The following is a 25723-nucleotide window of genomic DNA, read 5'->3' as shown; positions in this document are numbered from 1 at the left end:
TGCCTATTAAAGAATTAGAAGTGATTTTCTTTTCTGCTGCTTGTTAAAAATAGTTCATTTAACATATACATTTTCATGAAAATGTTTTTTCATGCATTGTTCTTTATGTATATCAAAAAATTGCAGTAAATTTGCTACACCAGAAGTCAAAGTATTGCAGGAGTTAATGTTTCTTTTACCAGAAAATCCAGCAAACTAATAAAGCTGATCAAAAATAAGTTCTGTCAAATCCTCACACACACAATGTTCATGAAATACTAACTTGCTAAATATCAAGATGGCTAACAGCCAGTGAAAGCAGATTATGCTAGTGGATTGTCCTGATTAGTAACTTTAGCTGCATCTTTCCTCATGGAATCCAATGATCCAACACTATGGGATAAGGAAGTCAGGTAGTTTCAGGGAATTCACAGCAAAGGAAGATGTCCTGTTATCTCTCTTAAACATTTAAAACACATTTGTTTTTAGGGATATGTATAGCCAAAACATTTGTTTATTTTAAATAGAGGTGGGAAATTTTAAAACCCATGTGAGCATTGTTATTAGCTTTCTGCATCCCATTGGGGAGATTTTCTTCTTTATACATTCATTTCCTAGAGATACAAGATAACGGACAGAACATGAGGGAAACAGGTAACCTCAGAATCAGAATACTTTATTAATCCCAAAGGGAAATTATTCCTCATTGAAATATTTCCTCAGTACTTTCTGCCCTAAGAATAATTGTATAATTTTAAACCTCTCAAGTGGTTACAGGGCAAATAAAGAAGGTTAATATCACTACCAGGAACATAGCAAAACTATGACAGGGGTTCTAGACCTTGCCCACTCTATTAAAATAAAAAAATATATATCTAGAAATATTAGTTGATATTTAATTTTGAAAACCTTTATGCTGTAAAAAAGTCACCACTTGATTTAGGCAAGCAGGTTAGCCTGTCTGCCATCTTGCCATTTGGTGAGTATTCCATTATACCGTGTTACAGAGAATTTGGAAAGTCTTGTTTTTCTCCAGATTTATGTATTTTGTATTGTGTATTGATTCGTTTGCCAAAATTCCAAAAAAACAAATGTGGAGGAACAGCAGTATGACATGGTCTGTAATATTAAAGAAATTAATTCTAGGAAGATTGACAAGTTTAGCACCAAGGTTGCCAAAAAGAAAAGTAAAGACAACCTAAGAAAATGTAGGCTGCTTGGGTCTGTAAAAAGAATTACAAATCTAGCTTTATTCCTGATTTTGGGTATTAAGCAGGCACAGTGCTTTTATCACATTAATGTGATACATGACTGAACATTGGGCAGAAATCTTTTCTTGTGGGGGCCATGTAGACTCATACCAGGGGCGGTGAGGCAGGCTTGATGTGATCCATCCAGGCTGAGTTTTTTCATATTTTACGGATGTGAAACATCTTATATGGCAGGGATATGTACTTAGCGGACCTCCAGCTGTTGCAAAACTACAAGTCCCATCATGCCTCTGCCTCTGGGTGCCATGCTTGTGGCTGTCAAAGTCTTGCTATGCCTCATAGGACTTTTAGCTCTACAACAGCTGGAGGTCCACTGATTGCATATCTCTGTTATATTGTTACCCTTTCTGGATCATCCCTATTCAACCAACTTTATCTATTTAAGACTGCCCTTCTGGGCCTTTCCAACCGCTATAGTGCCCCTGGTGTGTTGCCCATTGTTGCTAGGTGGACCATAATCTGACCATTTGGACTTCACACTTAGTGCGTCTGATCTGTTTGTATGATCTCCTAAAGAAGCTGATAACTGGTGAAATATGTAGAGATGAAGATCAATACATTCAATATACCAGCCAGCTGCATTTTTTTTTTTTATGTTTATAATTACTTTATTTGGATACATACGTGATGTACATGGGCTGGATTATGATGGGTTAACCAAGCTTTAGTCCAATTGAGGATTACAGGTCATACATGTTACTACGGTTTTATACCATTTTATGGAAATATATTATGAATAAACCTTTGTAATTTTGTACTGATATTTTGTGTACTCACTTCTCTTACCTGGAGTTATAACGTGTCAACCTTTAATGTCCTTTTTTCCGCTTTGTTGTTTTGTAGTCTCTTTTTGGATGTGGTCACACAAAGGACCTGCACTTCACTATAGTTTATATTACTGAACATTTATTTTGGCCTCACAACTAGAAATCATTTCTCCAAATGACACAAACTAATCTGCAGTTCCTCGCTACAACTGGCAGGGACACGCAAAACTGGTCAGGTGCACTCAGAATTTTGTGTGGGCTTCACCCCAGATGAAGAAAAAATAATGGATAAGTATTATCACAGCTTTCAGACATGTGGTTGCTTTTTGGAAGAGATGTTTCTATTGAAAGATTTCACCTATATGAATACAATAATGAATACTGTAATACATTTAAGCTACCTTGTATATGCTGTTTTAGAGGATACAGTGTCATATAATGATGTGTGATTTCTATATTTGGATGGAAACGTGCAAACTGGCAGATATAGAAAATGTAAAACAATTAGCATAGAATCATATATTTTTGGATCAATATCTTACATAAAGCACGTCCTGGCAAAGCCAATTTAGGGTGACTGCCATGCCTGAATTTCCATTATAGGAGGAAAATGAGACATGATTATAAGAGATATGCTGTCCTGTATATAAATACTGATACACAGAACTACATATTGCATTTATGTATAATGCATGTGTGCAGTACCCTAAAATATATAACTATACAGTATATCTCACAGACAATATTCATCTGGATATCTTGCTGCAGATATTATTTGTTCTTTAAACTTTGGGTGCAATATCATAGCCTTAAAGTCTTATATTGATTAGTCAACAATATACAAGTTATGTTCTATTTAAGCTGTAAATATCAACATTCTTTCATGCATATGGAAGCATATGCAAAACACATAATCACACTTTGGCTAGATCCTTAGGTTCTGGCTAAACAAATATTTTAGTATGAATATGATTCTACATTTTTTATCTCAGTTGTAGCATGATTTTTTAATTATGGATGGATCCTGTTGATTTTTAACTAAGAGGAGAACCATGTAAAATGATTTTGCTGGACACCTACAGTACTAGTATTCTACAATCATACTAAATCCATCATTAACATTACATAGATTTTATGTTAATTTATCGGGTTAAAAAAAGAAGGACTCTACATGTGCTCCTAGGAAACTATGATACCGCTCATAAGTTTAAAATAAAAACATAATCCATATTTACTGTATGTATTGTAAGCACAGCCCTCAAATTTTCCACTTGCCTAATTGCATTTTGCGAGTGGAAAATGAGGGCTAGCAAGAGTGGGCTGCCTGGGATGGGGGGCGAGCAACGCTGGTAGGCGGGGTTGAATGGGAGCTGTTCACCCAGCGATCACCAGCGAGAGGAGAGCAGGCAGCCGGATCATAAGAACGAAGAGGAACATCGCTGTAACATCGTTCCTCGCACTCGCTTTCACACACAGCACCGCCTCCTCGTCCAGGTGCTTTGATAGACAGATCCCCTGTCCAATGCTGGGATGTGTGAGGTGTATCAAAGCACCCAGGCCATGAGGCAGGGCTTTATGTGATAGCGAGCAGTGGGAACACTCGGAAATTCAGATTTAAGCTGTTACAGCAATGTTCCTTAGTGCTCTGATGATCCGGCCGGCAATCCTCTTCCTCTCCTCTCCCTGCCCCTGCACAGGTAGGCTGAATTAATGGACACAGGTAGGCTGCATTGATGGACAAAAGTAGGCTGCCTTAAAGGACACAGGTAGGCTGCATTGATTGACATGGGTAGGCTGCATTGATTGACACAGGTAGGCTGCACTGATGGACACAGGTAGGCTGCATTGATGGACACAGGTAGGCTGCATTGATGGACACAAGTAGGTTGCATTGCTGGCCACAGGTAGACTACATTGTTATTTCATGCGATAATTTATGAGGGCGTGTTTAGGGTTGGAATTAGGGGTGGGGCAGGGTAGGGGTTGGGTGGGGTATCTATTGGCGAGTAACCCTTAAGGCCTGGCTAGTAGCTCAGGACTTGAAATTTTGAACCCTGATAAGCAAATACATTTAAAAAGTCCTATATTTGTCAATATATACCATATTTATTATTTTTTTCCCCTGAAAACAGAAGACAAACAGTGTCTGCGTGTTATACACCAATTTCTCTTTTCTTTTCCAACGGGCAGGGTGGGGATTGGGCGGGGGTATAATACTGGCAGCCTGTATCTCCTGGCCCTGGGACAGCCCACCGGCGTATGCCAAAGATAAAAAAAATCACTGCCTGTCCCTTCACGTAGATCCTTTGAACACTGTGTAAGTGTCTTATTAAACCGAAGCTCGCAAATACCTCATTATCCCTGTTCTTTCTGGCCACTCTCCTCCTTCCATTCCTCCTCCTCCTCCGAGTGTAGCTTCAGATTGGAGGAGGAGAGTGGTCACGTGATATATCAGAGGAGAGCGATAATGTGACCAGCCAAAAAGAATGCAGCTAATGAGGTATTTGCAGGCTTTGGTTTCCAAGGACAGTGACACAGTGTAGGAAGAATCTGAGAAGGAACTGGCACTGATTTTTTTTTAAGCTTTAGAGTACGCTGGCAGTGCTGTCCAAGGAGACTGGGGGGGTCTCATGGGAGTGCAAGGGGAGGGAGGCTGTGTAATGTAAAGGGGCTGCACAATGTATAGGGGGCTACGTATTGTGCAGGGGGTCTGCATAACATTCAGGGGGATCTGTGTGATGTAAAGGGGTCCATGCAATGTGCAGGGGGGCTTTGGTCTGTGTAATGTAAAGGGGGATTTGGTCTGTGTAATGTGAAGAGGGGTGCTTTGGAATGTAAGAGGGGCTGTGGGAAGGTTTTTTTTTCCTGAAACTTCCCTCTTAAAATTAGGGTGCATGTTATACGCCGATAAATACAGTATATATTTGTGGATTTCCCACTTCTTCAGTGCCAGGGTACAGAAACAAATGTTTTCAATTGTAACCAGATTGTATTGACCTACAAAAATATATAATAAATTTGAGCATAGCATTATTTCAAATTGAGTACACATCAGGTAAAACCAACAAGATTTCTTGTTACAGATGTCATAATATAATCATACAACTTTTAGTGATATCTATGAAGTAATTGCAAGTATTGTATTACCATGTGGAGGCTACTATGACAGGTTGTTCAAGTCCATGTGAGAATACAGCTTGGGTGAAGTATTCCCACTTAAAATGGCCCCCTGACAAATGCCAAAAGGGGGAAGGAGGAGGCAAGCAAACCCCAAAAAGGCCCGTAGGGTAGAAAAACATAGACAATTATGTGTAACATTACATCCTTATAAATAGATTAATAATACCCAAAAGAGTAAAATTCCCAGAAGATTGATAAAGATCCCCAAACAATCCAGCAAGATAACATGAATCCATATAGGTGGCTAGCACCCAGGGCAAAGATGGCCACAATGTTATGTGTAATCAGGTGCTATAAATCAAAAATACAAAAATATATTTAAATAATAAGGGAAACCCTTCACAACAAAATCAGAGGCATGTGTGCAAAGTAGAAGAAATATATCTTGATTCATGCATAGGCTTCCCATGGGTGCTGTTCAGCCAGAGGTTCACATAATCCCCTTCCATTCTACCTATATATGCCCCTGGGTCTTCCAAAGATCTGCCCCTTCCCCAAGAAGGAGCACAACCACCATGGGTGAGGCATCGTCCAGAATAAGAGAGGGGGGGTCTCTCCCAAATCTCCCACATGCCCTCCCCCAAATACCACTGTGCACCTAAACTCAAGTGTAGTGATGCACCAGGACTACCTGACATCAAGTCTGCATCAAGGATCTGCATTCCCAGTAAGGAACGCATCAAGCCCTATCTCCTGCATATGAGTGTGACGTCAACCCCAACGCAGGTGGTCAGAAACTATAGTTAGCTACTGTGTGCTTCATCTACAGCCTTCTTTCCCTTAAGGTAAGCAGCCTACCGGTACTTGGTTGTCCCCAGGACTTATACACAATGCTATAGTGCCTGGCCACCACACCAGGGCAGATGCGAACTGAGCAAAGCCAAGACATACAGTACTTACAGTTAGCAGATAGGTAGCGTGGTTCTATGACATTCCAGGTAAAAGGCAAGCTGAGTTCAAGGATTAGTCCAATAATTTGGTCCGAAGTCATACACAGGGAAATCCAAACTAGTAAATCAGGACAGACAGACAGGGAGCTTGATCAGGAACAACACACATATCACTTTCTATCACAAGCAAGGGACTGAGCATTTTGCTTGCTTATAAAAGGTGATTGACCACATCGATCCCCTTGCAGGTGGACACAGACAGGGAGAATGCAATAACCAAAACCCAGATTCTGGAATGAGAAGTAGGAGCACTTAAGTGATCCTAAAAATGAGCCACATATAGTGGCACACTCAAACAGACTCAAACTACATCTACAGGTTTCCAACGGGAGAGATTTGCAGGGATCTACAAAACCCCCCTTCCTGATAATGACTAGAGACTAGCATATCACCGTAAATTGATTTATTTCTATGAAACATAAAATGGATCCTTTCAACAATAAAATGTCTAATAATTGCGTCATCTGTTAACATATGTCAGTGTCTCTCAAAAATGCTTTACAGATCATATTCACTTGATTGGTGAATTTTATAAAGGGGCGTATCTTAATTATCTCTTTATTATCTTGATAAAGCAGTAAATCCTTAGGGCTGTTTTTATCCCTATGATAAGCATCCTTTAAAGTTCTTCTACTTTACCTACATTTATTGAAAGGGTCACATATCGTCCTTGCTTTTCTCTCAAAATCCTTTGTGCAATTTCTTTTTATACTGTCCAGTAGGGATGGCTTATATAATGTAATGCAGATGCACCCTGTTATTATGAAGCAGCCTGCTGGCCCTGTGTCCCACATCTAGTGATGTCACAGCCGATGGGGAGATGACTGCCAGCTTGACTTGAAGCCCTGGAAAACCCTGCAGCTACCGAGACAGCAGCAGCACCCCACACCACCGGCTATCTGAATCTGGACCACACAGCGAGCCTCCCCTTGTGACTAGCCTTTTAAACCCTTACCCTGTGAGTTAATTCTTATTTTAATTTGTATTTTAATAAACTCATCATTAATCGTTTTAATATACTGCACTCAGATGAGCTTCGCTGTTCTCCACATTATTATGAAGCAAGGCGTTTCCTGCTGTGGGCTTCAGAAACAACTAAGTTTTAATCCTACCATCCTCCTTCTTTTTATTATATAAATCCAAACAAGGTCTCATGAAAATTGAAAGTGAAAGTTAAGTTGAAGTAATTGTGGTTAAGTACTTCAATGAATTCACACAACAGCTCACTAGTATCAGTACAAAAAAATTTGAATATTCTCAATATTCCTGCATCACATATCTACATACTGTAGGTATTGGACCACCCCTCAGATGTGAAAATAGTACACTCCCAACTCCCCAGGTACAGATTGAAATGCGATAGGGCACATGTCATCCCCATCGCCACCCCCTGAACCTGGAGGTCATTGGAACCATCAAAGAGAAAAACATTGTGTGTCAAAATAAAACATAAAATATAAAAGGATTATATTCTTCAAATAGCAAACTTTTTCACTTAAGAATCCAGCAATATTATTCAAAACCTTCTCATGGGGTATACTTGAGTATATGAGTATTGATGGATACTAGGATTGTACTGGATTTCACAAATAGAGTGTCTAAAATCATAAGTAAGTGAATTTTGTCTTTACGGTATGATGGTAACCCTTTAATGTGACAATGGAGGTAGTCATTAATCGATTCAGCCCCGAAAACTTTGCCTACTTAATGACCAGGCCATTTTTTCAATTCAGCACTGCGTCGCTTTAACTGACAATTGCTTGTCATGCGACACTGTACCCGAACAAAATTGACCTCCTTTTTTTCCCACAAATAGAGTTTTCTTCTGGTGGTATTTGATTGCCTCTGCGTTTTTTCTTTTTTGCACTATAAACAAAAGAAGACCGACAATTTTGAAAAAAACACAATGGGGGTTATTTAGGGAGGCAAATCCACTTTGCACTGCAAGTACACTTGAAAGTGTACTAAAAGTGCAATTGGAAGTGCAGTCGCTCTAAATCAGATCTGATCTATTTCAGAGATAGAGGAGTTTTTTTTTTGAGTTTTAGTGACCCGTTTGGTTTAATGAAGGTTATGATTTTACATATATGGATATGCCTTTAGAAACATATAAACATAGAAAAGTGACGGTAGAAAAAAGACCAAATGTCCATAAAGTATTCATTATTTTCTTTGATGCTATACAATATGACAATATGGTGATGTTTTAAATATGTTTTCAACTAGTATTTTAGACGTGTAATGTAGTCACCAAGCCAGGAGATTTTTCAATACTGTTGTATATGCAAAAACTTTGTTCCTCATCTCCCCAGTCTGGTAATCTTCAGCATTCCCTGGTGGGAGTTTGGATCTTGGTCATCTGGGCAATTGCATGAATTTAATTACAAATGAGTATTAGATTTAATAATTTTTTGAGTGTTTGGTGGGTGTTCTTTGACTGGATTATGAAATTTGTGACAATCACTGAAACAAATGACTTTTCTTCAGGAAAAGAAAATAGCCAAGAGTTATGGGCATGTTACGCATAATGAAACAAACATGCATTTGTGGAGCCAAACTGCAGAGATACAGTCCACTGATATCCATATGGCCCTTTATCAGCTGGCAATCTGCAGCGTCTGGAGTAGATCCAGATACAAGTGATGTTATTCCATGTTTCTTTTAGGTTATCAATACACCATCAAGCATTTTTAATAAGCTTGTTGAAAAAGCAGTTTTGCAAAGTAAAGCAACCTATTGTTATAATCAAAAAACATCTTTCACATATGTGAATATCCATATGTGGGCAAATAAACAGAAATAATTAAAGTATATCTAAAGTCAAAAGCTTTTTTCAGTTTTGGATAAAGTTAAGAATGGTTAAAGCCCCTGTCATATTGTTTGCCATTTTCATATTTTTTGCCAAAATCAGGCTCAGTCTAGGGGTCAGTTTACCTTTTATTGTAGCGTGAGAAAAGTGCAGGGAGGAAGAATAAGGTTGCAGGATACACAAAGGCAATTTCAGATCTCGGATCTTCCTCAAAAATCCTTTTTGCAGCAGTACTGGGTCCTATAGTTGCAGCCTCAAAATAATGCAGATAGAAGTGGGGACAGACAGTGAATCTGTAACTTCACAGAGATCATCCAGGCTCTGAAAAGATCTTACAAAAACAGAAAAAAACAGAAGGCGCACAAACACCTAGTTCATTACAAAAAAAATTTCATCAAGAAATAAAATTGATAAAAAATGACTACTCACAAGATGACAATAGACATGGGCCATAAAAACACAGTGCTGAACAGGAGGGACATAGATGTGCCATATACCAACACAGGGTGTACAGTTGATGCGTTTCGGGGGCACACCCCCTTCCTCAGAACTAGGCTACCATATGGTCAGAATGTACCCAGGTACCTAGAGCAGCAGCTGGCTCAGCCTCTCAGTGAGCCACCGAGAGCCTGAGCCAGCTGCTCCCACCCCCTCTGTAGCCCAGCACTCTAGATAGCACTAGAGGGGCAGAGTAGAGAGTCAGAGACTGACATTCACCAGCTCTCTACAACCTGAAGACCAAGAGCTCCTTTTTTGGTCTTAGAGCCGGAGGAGGGCAGATGGAGCATCAGATCGAGGTGAGTTTAAATCATTATTTTTTAAAACTCACACTTCTCTTTTAAGGTATACCCATGAAAAATCAGGCAATATTTATACATGCACATGCTAATGTGATTTCTACATACATCCCTGAATACAATAGCTGAGGTAAGTTAAGCAAACAAACACTGCTACTTTGGACAGGTTGTCAAGTCTCATTATTTCCATTTCAGATGCATTTCTCCATTTTTACTTTTAAAATACAAGGAAGATTAAAGAGGCAGAAATAAAAACGTATATATCTGAACACATTGCAAATGATTAATCTTAAGCTTCAATTGGGAGGATTAAAATTGTAATTAAAACCAAAGGGATTGTCTTAAGCATTTGACTGAGAAGAAGTGCAGTCTGCATTTCAGCAGCAATTACTGTTACTTCAATGGAAGAGTTGCTGACTTCAACCTTGTTATTTAGCAGTTAGAAATATCACTATTTCTATTAAGGAAAATCATAAACAGAAAGTAGAACAAAGAAACCCTCTGTTCATGATAGAATGACTTATATTGTAGCAATGAAATACATTAAAGCCCATCTACAGTGTAAATTTTACCCTCCTCCAAAGCCTCCCTCTCACCCTCCTTTCTAATAGCTGTGGTGTTAATAATAAAAAAAAGTTTCCAAATCCCTGTCTTCATTTACCTTAAGCCATGATCAGCTGGTCATCCAGCATTGGGTCCTTCTTTTCTCTGTTTATTTCCTGTATGGGACCTTCTGTGTGTGTGTATATATATATATATATATATATATATACACAGAAGGCCCCATACAGGAAATAAACAGAGAAAAGAAGGACCCAATGCTGGATGACCCAATGCTATATATATATATATCACACCTGTCAGGATGGGTTAAATGTGCAGAAGGGAGGAGTGAAAAAAATAGATTTTTCCCTTAGCTGAACTTTAATGGAAAAAATACAGTTGAAATAGATTTGGGGCCAACTGCACTCCCTACATTGATGTATTAAAGTATATGTAAATCCCAACATAGAACATCTCTTATTTGATCTGATTTGAGTATTGTTATATCCGCTTGATAAATGTTGATCTTGATAAATAAACTAGAGAACATCCCTATTCTTGTGTATCTAAATGAGGTCAGAGGGAGGTGCTCTGTTGTCCAAATCAGGAGGAAGCAGCCTGGGGTAAAAAAGTGCTGTACAATAAGTGAGCATTGCAACCCTAGGACAGTGATGGCGAACCTTGGCACCCCATGTGTTTTGGAACTACATTTCTCATGATGATCATGCACTCTGCAGTGTAGGTGAGCATCCTGGGAAATGTCGTTTCAAAACATCTGGGGTGCCAATGTTCATCATCACTGCCCTAGGACAAGAAAGTGTGTTACATGCAGGATCACCTGGGGAAAATAAAGGAAAGGGAAAAAAAACATGCAGCTACCACATCTAAGCTCTGGTAAGCTGCAATATATTAAAGTGTTTTTGGTCTTGGGTTTAAATACTAATTAAAGGACATTTATAATCAGTGCTGATGTATTTTTACTAGCAACAGCTCACTTACTACTGAGGCATCAGCAGTAAGATGTACATCCATTTTCAGGATTTCTATTGCAAGTCACCATCCTAAAAGTATCACTTACCTTGGACTCTAGTGCACTTATTCCACATTCCAACTTCTTGCAGCTTCCCATAGGTGCTGATGATATCCCTATGCCTCACTAAGAAAACTTAGAATTTTGGATAGAGAGGGGTCAGGTTAGACCACCATCAGATTTTTGTGTTCTCAGTGGGGAGATTCACCCACTCTGTTTGTCCTAGGTGAACGCTGTCAGCAGAACAAGAAGTGATAGGAAATCCAATATGCGGTGTCTTTAACTTACCTTCGATATCTTAAACGGCATTCACATGATTCTATTTTTGTACCACAAATCATCTTCAATCCCTCTTATTTAATCCATTTGACTCCTACCTTTCCTGCATGCTTAATCTTAAATGTGAAGTGGAAATAGATACTTATATTCCAGTCAGGCACCCCTCCATGGAATACCTGTAACCGGAAATGCCGATAGAAAAAGTATTACAGAAAAGGTACATCCATTATATGTGATTCATCTGTTTATTTAATGGTTTGCTGGAATTCACCTTTAAGGCATCATTGAAGAGGAAATGTGCCCCTTTGTGTTTTATTATTTTTGTTCCCTCTTACCTTTTTGTGCAGGGGTTCTCCACAATATACATACTCACGTGCCTAGCAAATCCAGTGTTGTCCTGCTGCAATCCACCACATGCCAAACACAGGGTTACATGTCACCATTATTCTTACTAAACCTCTTTAGCCCCGGAAGGATTTGCCCCCTTCCTGACCTGGCCATTTTTTGCAATATGGCACTGCGTTGCTTTAACTGACAATTGCGCGGTCGTGCCATGTTGTACCCTAAACAAAATGTATGTACTTTTTTTCCCCACAAATAGAGCTTTCTTTTGGTGGTATATGATCTGCAATTTTAATTTTTTGCGCCCACTGGGCATTCGCATCAGCTCTGGGGACACGCTGTGAGCGCGTGCTACAGTGTCTTAAAGAGGTGATCTACAGTTATGAAGACTCACCCAGGGGAGCCTACCTGCCGCAGTATAACTGCGGTTTCTGATTGGGAAGCAGTTAAAGAAAAAATCTGTGTCATAGCATACAATTTCATTCTATAACGTCAGCCTTATAATAACAATACAGAACTAATTATTTTTGACAATCTAATATAGGTTTACTTAACAAACCTCCTTTCATGTTGCGAGTGTTGCCTGTCTGCTGGCCATCTCTTTCTACAATTTCCTGGATTCCCTGCATGTATTGCAACTTCTCTTTTGCTATTTACTACAAATTCCTAAGGATTACATCAGAAGGCAGGCTCTGTGAATTCTGTGACATAGCAATACTTACTCACATGTCATAGTGAGTATGTGTCATATAATTCAAGGAAGTAAATGTATGGAGATCTCTATAAAGTAAGTTTACAAATTTAAAATTAATTGGAGTAGGCTATAAATAATTTAAATACAATGTGGAAAGTAATATATGATTTTATACTCTGACCCTAATTATGTTTTAAGTTATCAGGAGCCAGTAGTCTCTTCCTGGTTCCTGCAGCCGTCATGCCACCAGGTCCCTCCTCTCCAGACCTGAACTGGAAAACTGACAATTCTGGTATTTTCTGAAAAGAATGACTTATTTTAGAGCATGTTAGTGTTATCTCTATCTCTTTTGTGTTGCTAAGCCTTAATTAGCCATATGTATATAAAATGACAACATTATTTATTTCCTCTACCTTACAGATCATGCATAAACTACAGACTAAAAATATATAAATGAGAGTGTTGCACTATGTAAGTGCAAATGTGTGCCAGAGAACTAATTAAAATAACAAGTGAAAATTAACATAGGCAAAACTTGCTCAGAACAAACTATTAAATAAAATGATTAAAATAATGACTGATTATAAAACATATACTATAAATCAAGCCAATATAAAGCAGGTGAAAGTCCAGTGTGCCCAACCAAATAAACAGTGAAAAGGCTGCAATCAACATAAATGATAATAGTCCAACCACTGAACGATGCGATCCAAAAAATGTTATATTATGACAGTCTAAACGATTTTCCACACAGATAATAAATCCCTCCACCATGATACAGCCAAACAACCAGTGCCTGTTCATTCTTCAGTTAGTGGCACCTCTGTGTGTGCAAGCCCCTCACCTTACTGCCGTAAAGTATAGCAGTGTTCAAATGTTCCCTCTTGGTCAAATGAATGAACCTTCTTTCGACCGTGGTCTCAATATGTGGGGTTTAGATATAAGAGAGAAAACAGCCCATACTGTGATCCCATATAGCAGGATTTGTTGTGACAAACAAAGATAAACAAGCTCACTTTTTTAAAAGTAACAAATGGAAACAATCCACGAGTGCCAAGCTTATATGCTTCCGCTCAATCCTTGTGGTGTATGATGTTCAGATCCCTTCACTAGTGATTTTTTTAAAATAGCAAACAGCTGCAATCCACGAGCACTGAGAGAGTGTTTCGGTCAGTTCCTAGTAATGCCTATTGCTCCAATCCCGATGCGTATCGTCACATCAAGTGACTTCATCAGGGGTTAACAATAGACTGTGTGTTCTGTTATTAAATAGTGTATTAAATTGGATGGCCAGTGGCCATTTTTGCGAAACTCCCCATTGAAATGATATATCTCTCTTCTTGTTTTGAAGGAACTGTGAATATATTAGTCTATATATTTTATATAGACTTCTAGAAAATGGCTGCAGCTCCATGAATTGAGTCTGGCCCCAAAATAATGGCCGCCAGATGTCTGTCTATTTTATCCCTACCTTGCCCCTGTATGATCATTTTTACATTAATATAATGATATATACTTTTCTTAACACATTGTTTTATCCGTCCACGCGATCATGTAAAACAGACGTGTACTTTTGCAAGACAACGGTGGGTCTTTGATCGCTGAGATTTTGCCCTAAATAGTCGTTGCAAGATATCCATATTTATTTTAATGCTTCCCACACTTATATGGGAAGATACGATTATCTACAGCCACATGCAGCCCATTTTTACCTACAATCTGATGCTACTATTTGCGCTGTGTTTGTAGATATAGTATGTCCCTGGTGTTCGTCTGAACCGCCGTGATGCCTTATTATGAGGAGGCCTACAACAAAATGGCCGCGGTCGGAGTCCACACTCAATTCTCAATATTATGGCCATCGTAATGCTTTATCTATTGCGGCTACAAGAAAATGGCCGCCAATAGCTGACACTATTTAAGACACTTCCTTATCCTGTATTCTATTCCCTGATGAAGTCACGTGACTAGTGACGATACGCGTAGGAATACAGCAGAGATAGGAGGACACCGGAAGTGATGTCCGGAACATGAGCGCGGCGCTCGCTTTGTATTACTTATTGTTTTGTTCTTAAATGTGAGTGCCCAGGATTTTTTCCTTTTTATCAATAAATGTGAATATTATTACATACTTCACTATTGGAGTTCCCTCTTCCTTTTATGGTAACCACGCTATACCGCCTGAGTACCTAGTGGGTACTCAGTGTTTGCAGCAGTATCCAGCCCATATCCCTGGAGTTACCAATGCTGGTTACCTTACAGCAGTAAGGTAAGGTGGCCACTGCACCTATTTTGTGAACACACTAAGGAATTGCAAGATCACCTTTCTGAATCACTTATGTTTCACCGATTTTCCTAGCTTTGGCACTGTGTGGACTCACAGATTGCATGATTTGATGTACATGGTTTGCTGTTGTTGTGGACTTTAGACACATAAAACCTTAATCTGACATTTATTCATTTTATTTATGTGTCACATATGCACTTTATGTTATATGGTTATCAGTCACAGTAAGCTGTCTGAACAATGTGTTTTATTAATTAGTTATGTTAATGCACTTCGCAATGCACTTTATTGGATGTTCTTTATAGTATTTTTTTTTTAAAAGAAAGAAAAGAAAATTAGTTGGGACTTTATATGAGGAATACAGGGGCTGTTCGAGTCCCCTCCTCCATCCCGGTTCAATATATAAAAAAAATGCATGGAATCAATTGATACGAATATTTTATAACAATTCGAATGAATTAAAACTACTTTTGATTCAATTTATTTCATTGCACCCGTGTGCTTCATGGAAAAGTCCCGCTAGCTACGCTCTCCTATTTTTATATATTGAACCGGGATGGAGGAGGGGACTCGAACGGCCCCTGTATCCCTCATATAAAGTCCCAACTAATTTTCTTTTCTTTCTTTTTAAAAAAAATATTTAGGGATGGAGGCACACCGACGCACTAACAATAATATATCAAACGCTCCTCTCTTAGCTGTCTCCATGAAATTTTTTTATTTTTTACATTTCTTAATAATGCAAATTGGATTTTTGATTTTTCCTTTTTTTCTTAATTACTTTATGTCTTTCTGTTTTGTTTTTCTTGCATGTGCGCAGTGATGGTTCCGGCTGTGTTTTTCGCTGGACCTTGCCCTCTGTGACCCATTCGGGAGCTGCGACGCGCACTGTGGATCCTCCCTCCGACCTGTTCTGACGTTGGGTGGGCGGGGGGTTTCCTCACCGCGCGTCGACGTCACGCATTCCACACCGGTTGTTTGGCCTTCTGACGCTGCACGACCGGTTGTGAGTTCACAATCTTCTGACCCACCGAGGAATGGCTTGTTCCATCCCCCAAGTGGTCTCACACGTGACGTTGGGGGCGTGGTCACGGCGGCAGCGGCGCTTATATGGGCTCCTTCCTCATTTGAATCATACACTTAGCACTGATCACATCGGTCTCCCTAGTCATATTAGATGCACATAGGCATTTTTGCCCTCAATTTTGGTCACTCAGGTAATTGTTTTTTACTCTCTTATCTTCACCTTTTTAATACTGACCACTTTCCCCTTTCTCTGCTTTTTTCTTAGCCCTGCCAAATTTTTCACTATTTTTGTATTTTTCGCATTTTTTCTTTTTTTTTTTTTTTTGCTTTTTTCACCAGCTCTTCAACATAGGGGTTTTTCCACTCATCATATTGTCAGTACACATCTTGATTCACATGGGGCACTGTCCATTTTGGGTTGCTGCTTGCTGCACTACGTCCCCTCAGCTCCTGGACGGGGCCTCATTCGGTTGGTCTGGGGATCTCACTGTCTGTGCCACCACTGCGAGGACCCTCATGTAAGTAACAGGGCTAATTAAGTTCAGGGGTATTTTCCCCTGTCCGGGGTTGGCCCTTTTTGAATTTTTCATAATAAAATATTATTTATTCCCCTTTTATATTTTTTCTATAGATCCTTACCACGGTTTTGCTCCTGATGATAGGCTATAAGGCCTTGAAAGGCGTAGAGCTAACAACAACCGCGTGTATATACGTATGAATCCTTCTGATCGTCGTTCCTTCTTTATTTTTATTTTTTTCCTTTTTACTTCCATTTTAATTTTATTTTTGTGGCTCTTTTGCGATATCTGTATAGTCATTAATTCTATTTTACTAAATTATGTTTCAATTACTGCTTGTATCTCATAATATATGTACCAACTCCTTGTTGGAATGTGTAATCAATGTGCAATATTTTTTATGAATTGTATACGTGTAAAAATATAAAAATATTAATATATAGCAAAATGCATGGAATCAATTGATACAAATATTTTATAACAATTCGAATGAATTAAAACTACTTTTGATTCAATTTATTTCATTGCTCCCGTGTGCTTCATGAAAAAGTCCCGCTAGCTACGCTCTCTTATTCTTTATAGTATGTTAAGGCACATCTGCACTTTAGAAGGTTAATTTACAGGAAGCGTCTTTTAATTAGCATTGTAGCACATTTTGCACTATATATATTATAAAGGGCATGATTTAGGACATCCTGTTAAAGGCATGGTATATTTATTAATTAATTACTCACTTATTTATTATTTTTACTGTGCAGTGATATGTTTACCTAGTAGCAATATTGGCTACATATTTGGAGCGCAACACCATATATTGATTTTTTTTCTTCATCTATGCACCTGGGGAGGGTTTGTACCCCTGTTGGTGGTTTGCTGCAACCATGGTTTCATTTGTTTAATTATTGACTTCAATACATTATTGGCACGAGAATACCTCAAAATTCGATTGAATTGAATGGTGTCGGCCATTTTGCCTTAAGCCTCGTGCACACGATCAAACAATCCGGTGGAAAAGTGACTTGAGTCCGCCAGACAATCCGCCCGTGTGTAGGCTCCAGTGGACTTTTTTTACCCAAAAGTCAGTCGGACTAAGAAAGTAGTTTTGCACTCCAATATTTCTGCCGGACTCGCATTTCCGCGGACAGTACGGCCGTGTGTGTGCCAGTCCGCCATACTTTTGAAATGAACTGACTTTTCCCGAGAGAAAAGTCTGCTCATTTTGAACACGGCCCCGTCACCTGGTATGGACTTAAAGGGGAATCCCTATGCCGAAAAATCGGTGTGGGGATCCCCCCTAGGTCCATATCAGACCCTTATCCGAGCACGCTACCCGGCCGGCCAGAAAAGGGGTTGGTGACGAGCGAGAGCCCCCCCCTCCTGAGCCATACCAGGCCGTGTGCCCTCAACATGGGGGGTGCCTTGGGGAAGGGGGGCCGCGCGGGCCCTCCCACCCCAAAGCACCTTGTCCCCATGTTGATGAGGACAAGGGCCTCTTCCCAACAACCCTGGCCGTTGGTTGTCGGGTCTGCGGGCGGGTCATCCTCTGGGACTGTGACATCATAATGGGCGGGGACATCATCCAGTGATTTCCCTATATAAGTCGCCACATGCCAAGTCCCTGCCATTGTGACCGGAGACAGCGACGAGGCAACATCTCCAGAAGAGAAGAACAGAAGAACAGAAAACGGCGGCAGTGGCGACAGAAGACCAGGCCACCACTTGCAAAAGAGCTAGAAGAAGGCGCGGTGGCCCGGCAAGAAGAACCTAAGAGGGGGACAAGACCCCCGAAGTCGGAAGAAGAGGGGGGGCGGCAAAGAAGAAAGCTGTGCTCCTCCGCTAGTGAAAGAGCTAGCAAAAGAGCTGAAGATAGCGGAGGATTCCGGCAAGAAGACCCCCGAAGAGGGAAGAAGACCCTCGGAGCTGTGCAATAAACTATTTTAACCCTTGTGTGTTGTGTTTTTTTTTTACTTTTTTTCACAGGTGAATGGGTAGGGGTACATTGTACCCCATACTCATTCACATAGGGTGGGGCTCACAGATACTTATTAAAGGGGGCTCACAGATTCCGATAAGCCCCCCGCCCGCAGACCCCGACAGCCAACGGCCAGGGTTGACGGGAAGAGGTCCTTTTCCTCATCAACATGGGGACAAGGTGCTTTGGGGTGGGGGGCCGCACGGCCCCCCCTTCCCCAAGGCACCCCCCATGTTGAGCGCACGCGGCCTGGTACGACTCAGGAGGGGGGGGCGCTCGCTCATCCCCACCCCCTTTCCTGGCCGGCCGGGTAGCATGCTCGGATAAGGGTCTGATATGGACCTAGGGGGGACCCCCACACCGATTTTTTGGCGTAGGGATTCCCCTTTAAGTCCATACCAGGTGACGGGGCTAGCGACGCATCCTTCGCTGGCCCTGGCTACCTGGAGACGCGCTCAAAATGAGCGGACTTTCCTCTGTGTGTGTGGGCGAGTCCGTTCATTTCAAAAAGACGGCGGACTTAGTCCGCCGCAAAAGTGCCGTGTGTGGGCAGGTAGCTCATTCGGACAGTCCGGCGGAAAGTCCGCCAGACTAAGTCCGCCGGATAGTCTGCTACGTGTGTGTACGCGTTAGTCTCCCATAGGATAACATTATGGCGGCCATTTTTTGTTAGTTTCTGTATGTATTAACATTGCGGTTAATAGAACAGCACTGAACACAATATAGACTCATACCAAACGGAACAGGTGGAATAGCATAAAGGCCAGTGTAGTCAAACAGCTAAATAGTATGGTAAATAATTAAAAAATTAAAAAATCCCAACAAAAATGAGGATAAGGAAAGAACATATAAAATGTCTGGAATAGACATCAAAAGACCAACAACGTCTGCTGTCGCCATCAACAAGGGTCCAGTATCTGTTCTTTCTTCTAATAGATTCAGTATTTGTTTGGTATTTTTGAGATCCGCTCTGGTCTTCTGTACTGCTGGTTGAAGGTATCGATCTATATACTTTCCTATTGTGACTGTAAGGCTGCTTTCACACTGGGGCGGGAGCGGCGTCGGCGGTAAAGCGCCGCTATTTTTAGCGGCGCTTTACCGTCGTTTTAGCGGCGGTCTGCGGGCGCTAGTGGGCTGGTTTTAACCCCCGCTAGCGGCCGAAAAAGGGTTAAACCCGCTGCAGCGGCGCTTTGCCGGCGGTATTGCCGCAGTGTCCCATTGATTTCAATGGGTAGGAGCGGTATAGGAGCGGTGAATACACCGCTCCTTCACCGCTCCAAAGATGCGGCTAGCAGGACTTTTTTCACCGTCCTGCCAGCGCATCGCTCCAGTGTGAAAGCCTTCCGGCTTTCACACTGGAGTTAAAGGGGCCGGTTTTTTTCAGGCGCTACACAGGCGCTATTTTTAGCGCTGTAACGCCTGAATACCGCCCCAGTGTGAAAGCAGCCTTAGAGATTCAATACCATTTACAATAGGTCTCAGAGGGGGGTTAGTTTTGTCTTTGTGAATTTTTGGCAATGAATACATATTAAGGATCCTACATGCTTCGGATATCAGATATTTTGCTTCTTCTTTATTAAGAATGCTTTTCTTTAGTCCTAAACGGAACAACCTGTTCTAATTATTTTCTCCATTTAAATATGGGATTGCTTGGTAGGGTGCGATACGTGTCTTTATCTTCCAACAATTTGAGTATGCCATTATGATATTGTTCCACTGACTGAACAACAATAGCCCCTCCTTTGTCTGAAGGTCTAATAACGAGATTTTTTTCTTTAAATTCATTTTTGTATCCCAATCTTTATGGATCTTGGTTCTTCTCTTTTCTTTTTCTCCGGGTTCTTGATTTCTTCCGTTACCAAATTTCTAAATAGTTCAATTGGTTTATTATCATTTGATTTGAGGTTGAAGATTAATTTATTTCTCAAGTTACCATGTACCACTTCTCCATCGACCTGCTGTAATCTAACATTTATTGGGTTGTCTAACAGCTACTTCTTAATGTTTAATTTTCTTACATATTTTTGGACTCCAATGTAAGTTTGATACATGTCTAGATTTTTTTACTGGTGCATATGTTAAACCCCTATTGAGTACCAATAACTCATCCTGTGTCAGTGGTGCATCGGTAAGGTTAAAAATCCCCTCTCCCACTACACTCTTTTGCATTTGTTTTCTCGTCCCTGCTCTGCATCCTCTTTTCTTATTAGACTTCTTAATTTTTGCATTAAGATAAAAAGTCTTCTGTGTGCAGCAGCCCCCCCTCAGCCCCCCTAATGCTTAGCTGAGGTCCCTCTAGCTTCAGCGATGTTGTAGGAATGTCTCGGCCATCCAGGTCTCCCCTCCTCATTGGCTGAGACAGCAATGTGGCGCCATTGGCTCCCCCTGCTGTCAATCAAAGCCGGTGAGTCAGTGAGAATAGAGAGGGGGTGGGGCCTGGCCGCAGCTCCTTGTATAAATGAACACAGGGAGCTGTGATTTGGCTTGGCTGCTTGCTGTGGGGGCACCCAGCAAGTGAGCGGAAGAGGGACCCAAAATGAGGAGGATCCGGGCCGCTCTGTGCAAATCCACTGCAACAAAGGAGGTAAGTATGACATGTTTGTTATTTTTAATTAAAAAAAAACAAGACTTTACAGTCACATTTATGGCATTGCTACCTGTAATCCTCTTCTTACATATTCCTCAACAACTCAAAAATCAACAGGTATAATGCAATGGAAATAAGATTCTTTTCACAACCACTTTTAGTGCAAGAAGACCTACTACTGTGCTCAGCACCTCTTGAACTGTATTACCCACTGGGAATCATTATCAAAACGTTTGCATGGATGGTATTACAGTCCCCAAAAGCTCTCTCTCTTGTCATCCCCATTCATTCCCCTCTACTGGAAGGAATGTGGCCATACAGGTAGCTTATACCATCTTTTTTTGAAATGTCACAAAATCACTTTCTTTGAGAACAAAGTGTTCCATCCCATCTCCACATTAACACAGTCTATCTATCAACACAGTGACACAACCAATACTTGAATTTTTTCATTTAGGAAGTGATCACTGACCACGGGGCTTCCTTGCCCTCTGCTGTTATTACATCAAACAGGCCCCAAAGCATAGAAACAACAAGCAAGCCCTACTCTCAGCAATCTTGTTTGCCTTATTAAAGAACAGGCTTCCATATGCCCTTTTGTGCAGCCCTTAGTGGCAAATAGGAAGAATTCTAGAAAAATGGTACTGTTAGCTCACAGATTCTAAATGCATTCTTGTTCAGTAACTACCCATACCCAACTCAATGTCAATTAAACCCACATGGGCTGCCATACCAAATTTGAAAAGGTATGGGAGGGATGGATGAACAACCTGGGTTTTTCCCATATCAATCTAGTGTTGCAAAGGCTACTTTGATGTACTGCATACCATATGTTTGTTTACCACCGTGTCACCATGCCACTAAGTGCCTGTATGCTTCAAAGTATGATTGTCAAGCACTGTGAACTGTCATGTTATGAGGTTTTCATGGCTGGTCTGCTCTGGAATTGAGCATTCTTTTAATAAACTTCTTCTTCAATTTCAATTAAAGTACAGTTGTGCACCAAGAATCAGGATCTCTTAGATCTTGCAACTATTTGCAAATCTCACAATAGATATAAACCTGGTGCTACTCTAATTACAATCTTCTCATTGTTTATCCAGATAAGAATAGCCACATGATCATTTGAATTACATATTTTGTATCATCCTGCTAGTTATATATTCAATGTATACATTGTACACTAACTTTACTAAACATGATTGTACAACACATGGCAAGTCTTTATTTCCATGCTGATATGTTAATCCAACACCGTATGTTTATAATACACAACAAAAAATTTTAAACATATTTAATTTTTTTTTTTTAAATTACAACATCTGGCCCCTAAAATATTACACATTACTTGTCAAATTAAAGTTTATTATACTTGTCATATATCAACATATTTAATTTTTTCATCCCTTTGTGCTGTGTGATTGCTCTTTTTGCACACATTCCCAAAACAAATAGTAATGTACCCATATTGCATCATAATAATCTCAAGTTTTTATTCTAGGTTCTGTTTCCTGAGCCTAAGTATCCTTATTTTGCTCCTCAGAGCTGTGGATACAATCATGTCTGAAAGGTATTCTCATCATTTTCTCTGCTAGATTTGCACATCCAGTGCAGCAAAAAAAGGCTATAATTGTTTCCTGGTAATCAGTGTCGTTTTCCTGCACCCGCACAAGTGCCAGATTGTTGACACTGTTGAAAGAGGAGTATCCCGCATTTTAAGCAAAGGGCAAATATAGCCTTCAGAAGAATGTTTAGGAAATCAGCACTGTATGAATAAGAGCTGGTGTCACACCATATGGAGCCTGGTTCGCTGACATATGGTTTGAATTAACAAGTTTAAAAAGCTGTTATGATCAGTTTTTATTTCACAAAAGGCGAAAGCCACAAGATACACTGAGGTGAGGTTCAGTTCCATGAAAAATCTAAGCATGTCTACAGAATAGTGTTAGGTTTTACTAATGAAGCAGAATTGCATTCAGCAATCTGATTTATAATCATCAGTGCTTCACGCTAAATGTGCATTCAAAATGTATTAAGACTAACATATTTGACTTTAGCTCTCTGTTGCTCCAATAAGAATGACCCTTGATTTTTACAGTTCTATCATAAACCTTTACTTAAATGTATGGACATCAACCACATAAACTCAAGTAGCTAAATCCTTCGTCCTTTCATTCAAACGCTACACTAAATTTACTGATATTTATTCAAAGATGTGCCCATTCATTTTTACCCCACTTTAAATACTATTGGAACCTCTAAGAGGTCTTTTTTAAGGCTTATTTGCTAAAATGTGTAAATAGGTTTGAAAAAACTATCTGATTATTTGAAATATTTAATCAGGATATTTTTTTTTCTCTTAGAACAAATATAACTTTTAACTGGATGATGGTTGGTTTGCTAGTGTACTATATGATAACCAACTGTCATTTTTTTTATTTTGTTAGAAACTACTGTTTGGATTTTTTTTATCCCATTTTCCAATTCAATGCTGCTTATTTCCTGTGGCCTTTTAGAAGACACTTCCTGTCTACATGCACATGCTCCAGCAGCAGTTGCATGCCATTCCCCGGGGTTGGTTTCATCATGGTGACCACACAGCACAGCCACCTATAGTCCCCACCAAAAATGAATTTAACAGTGTGTCTACCTGGGAGTAGTTGGAAGACAGGGACAAAACATAATTATTCCATAATGTTATGTGACAGAAAAAGGAATTTAATGGCAGCATTACCAGGCAAAATTGAATGAAATCTGTCGTTTTAAAATGGTTGAACACAACTTTTGAAACTGTACTATCATATGATAGGTTCTATGAGATTTTATTGATTGAGTTTATAACTGTGTGAACTTATCTTCCCATTTTTCATAGATAGATAGATAGATAGATAAATAGATATATAGATGGACAAAGAATTATCTTACTACTTTGCACCATGACAGATAGCTAGATAGATAGATAGCACAAGTATTTTCACCAGGATTGTAACTATCAGAAGCCTTCAGAGATCACTAGAGTGGATAGGTCTGTGAAAATAGGCAAAATTGAATGAAATCTGTCGTTTTAAAATGGTTGAACACAACTTTTGAAACTGTACTATCATATGATAGGTTCTATGAGATTTTATTGATTTAGTTTATAACTGTGTGAACTTATCTTCCCATTTTTCATAGATAGATAGATAGATAGATAAATAGATATATAGATGGACAAAGAATTATCTTACTACTTTGCACCATGACAGATAGCTAGATAGATAGATAGCTAGATAGATAGATAGCACAAGTATTTTCACCAGGATTGTAACTATCAGAAGCCTTCAGAGATCACTAGAGTGGATAGGTCTGTGATGTGAGCAGAGTGCACCAAGTGCCTTCTTCTGATGTACAGATGCCTTAATGTGCAAACATGGGTTGGCTGGCCTGGCACAAACTTAGTAAATGACAACCAAATAATCAGCAACCAAACAATTAAATCATCAGTCGGGCAGCAGGTATAAGTAGTGTATGAGCTATACACTGATCTTATGTACAATTGGTTGAGTTGGCTTTTTAATAGCGTGACAGACTAAATATTTATTTCATGTTTTACATGACAGATCTACTGAAAGGCAAAAGAAAACGTATGGCTTTTTAATAACTGCAAATAAAGACTCATTTATTTTGTGTATTCCCTATCAGTCTTCTTTGTTTTATATTAAAGAATGGCACACAGTTATAGATGACTAGAAACCTCACATCAAGTCTCCTGATCACCTCTAATTGAACCTTTGCAGAATGAATTGTGCTGAAAAAAATGTTTCAAAGATTTGAGATCAAAATTACACAAACATTGTGTTTCATTTAATCAAAACTGCCTTTGAAGTAAACCACTTGAAGACCACCTGTAGCTTTGAAATGTAGTCATAAGTAATCTTCTAAGGGAGACTCTATACAGCTCAAATATCCTTACAAAAAAGGACAAAAATAATGTGTGCATAAAAGTGCCTTTTTATATTCGTGTTTCTATTAACTAGTCTTTTATTTCTGTATAGAACCAACTTTCTGAGGTTACAACAATGTACCCTTTATTAACAAAATAAATGTAATTGAAATACTGCTTCAGGTTCTGCCTAAAATGTCTATTGTTTTAGCTTTGATTAAGTTTTTGGCTGTAGTGCTGTACATGAAGAATGTATTCTTTAGAGTAATATTAGCTTGAACTGTCAGATTATAATGTGCTGCAAAGCACAGTACATTGGCATTATATGTTCCACAATTTCTTGTAATTTATTCAATTAAATATTTAACAGCATTTGCAAAGGGTTTAGCATTATTGGTTAAAATAATTTCACAATATCTAGGTCTCCTCCTTTAGTGACACAGTGGGAACTCATTCTGCATCTCTAGGGTGCTCAGCTGGACCCTTACTGTTGTTTAGATTTATGTAGATATAATTTCATTAATCTCTACTATTTTAATGTTTGAACATTAGAGCTACAATATCACAATAAAAATAAAAACCAACACAGAGGCATTCTAAATTTCTATTTTCCATTTATAGAAAGATGGAGATGGATGAAAAAGACCCTGTGTTTTGATTTTCACAAAGATCATAACTAATGTTTAAATTTAGGTAGTGGATATGATGAGCGCTATAGAGGTATAGAAAAGGCAGAGAGAGCAGCATCAATCTAAGTGCAGTATTAAGTA

This window comes from Lithobates pipiens, unplaced genomic scaffold, assembly GCF_037356315.1.
Source record: "Lithobates pipiens isolate NorthernLeopardFrog02 unplaced genomic scaffold, aLitPip1_a1.2 Scaffold_16, whole genome shotgun sequence".
In the NCBI taxonomy this organism is placed as follows: domain Eukaryota; kingdom Metazoa; phylum Chordata; class Amphibia; order Anura; family Ranidae; genus Lithobates; species Lithobates pipiens.
Note: the sequence above shows the minus strand (reverse complement) of the source record.